We start from the raw sequence: 1,790 nt of genomic DNA, 5'->3' as shown, positions 1-1,790 counted from the left end.
GCGCGAACCACGCAGTGAGGCACGGGCGTTTCCTGCCCCGCCCGCTCCGTTGCGGCGGCTGAGGCCTGTGTCTCCGTTACAGGGCCCCATCGCAACGCCGAACGGGACCGGAACCGTGGCCGCGGAATCGCTGGGTGTAGGCCCCAACAGGGAGTCGGTCCATCGGATCCAGGGGCGGATCGGTTTCGGCGACCGGTTCTATTCGTGGAGCGGGCGGGGGAGGGGGGGGGCAACCACCGGCCCAGCTCCGGGGCAGCGGGATATGGCGGGGTGGGGGGGAAGGGTTGGGGTGGGCTGTGAGCTGAGCTGCCCCCCCCCCGCAGAGTGTCCGCACAGCGCTGCCACCAACGGCGGTTTCTCCCGGAAGGTGAACGGCGGTAAATTCTGAAGGCAGGAACCGGCAATAAAGAGAGAAAGAGCGGAGCCGGGCTCGGTATTAAGGTGGGGGGGGGGTAACGGGGGGGCGGCGGGCGGATCAGAATCGCCTGCGCTCAGGGGCCGGCCGTGGCCAGGCCTCGCCTATCTGATCGACTCATCCCGCCCGCCCGCCGCACACCGCACGGGGCTTCGCGGCTCCGTTCTTCTCATCTCGGCCGGGGCCGATCGAATAAGATCAATGTGTAGGGAGAGGGCGGCACGCGCTGCCATCACACACACACAATCACTCACACCCCCATCACACACACTCAATCACGCACCCCCCGCACACTCACACCCCGCACACACTCAGCGCTCCAACCACTCTCCGCTGGTCCCTCCCCCGTCCAGCCCCTTTATACCCACACGCTGCACGCTGGGAAGCACCGCCCGGCCCCTCCCCTCCTCACAGCCCCCCCTGCCGGAGGGAGGACCGCGGTGCCGCCCCCCACCCAACCCCACGGCGGCGAGCACGGAGGTGGCGGTGCATAGAGCGCGTTTATTGGCACAACGAGCCCCGCTGCTCGGCCAACGGGGCACCAAAACGCGGCCCCGTATATGAGGAAGGGTCCTTCGCTGCCAGCCCGGCCCCCACGACCCCACAGCCATGGGGTCACCGGGATCTTCCCTTCTCCCTTTGCCAAGTGATGGTGTGCGGTGATACGGTGACACCTGGTGCTGCCCCACACCGTGCACGAGGCGGAATCCGAGCCGGGCTGCGGTGACTGCAATGGGTGCGGGAGGGTCACTTCACCACCAGGACGTAGAAGGCCATGAGCACACAGGAGATGGCCACGGGGACGTGTAACCGAGTGCCAATGACGGCAGCTGCAGGGTGGAAGCAGAGCGCTGTGTTGGCAGCACCCAGCCCTGACCCAGCACCATCCCATCCCATAGCACCACCCCCACACCAACCCCCCCTTGTCCCTCCATCCCCATCTCATGCCCCAACACAAGCCCACCATGTCCCCATCCCATACCCCAGCCCCACAGCACACCCCAATGCCACCATCCCCATCCCAAGCCCAGCTTATATCCCCATCCCATCCCATCCCATCCCATCCCATCCTATCCCATCCCATCCTATCCCATCCCAATGCCACCATCCCTACCCCAAGCCCAGCTTATACCCCCATCCCACCCCAATGTCCCCATCCCACCCCAATGTCCCAACCCCACTATCCCCATTCAACCCCCCATTATCCCAGACCCCATCACCCACAGCCCCCTGCTCCCCTTCTATACCTGGATACCATCCCTTATATCACACCCCCCCCATAGCCCACCCCATATCTGGATACCATCCCTTATATCACCCCCCCCCATAGCCTACCCCATACCTAGATACCATCCCTTATGTCACCCCCCCCCCC

At 65.3% G+C, this 1,790-nt stretch overlaps 1 long non-coding RNA gene and 1 other non-coding gene across 2 annotated transcripts; one reads left to right on the top strand and one right to left on the bottom strand.

Annotated features, from left to right (window-relative positions):
* The first annotated feature begins 130 nt into the window (after positions 1-130).
* Positions 131-423, top strand: LOC107324764. The gene is made up of 2 exons (XR_001559552.1): positions 131-182; positions 324-423. It is a non-coding gene; the product is annotated as an uncharacterized LOC107324764 (long non-coding RNA).
* Positions 424-470: 47 nt separating this feature from the next.
* Positions 471-754, bottom strand: LOC116654436. The gene has a single exon (XR_004309684.1).
* Positions 755-1,790: the final 1,036 nt, after the last annotated feature.

This window comes from Coturnix japonica, chromosome 26, assembly GCF_001577835.2.
Source record: "Coturnix japonica isolate 7356 chromosome 26, Coturnix japonica 2.1, whole genome shotgun sequence".
In the NCBI taxonomy this organism is placed as follows: domain Eukaryota; kingdom Metazoa; phylum Chordata; class Aves; order Galliformes; family Phasianidae; genus Coturnix; species Coturnix japonica.
The sequence above is the reverse complement of the archived record's forward strand: the minus strand, read 5'-3'. Positions and strand labels throughout refer to the sequence as shown.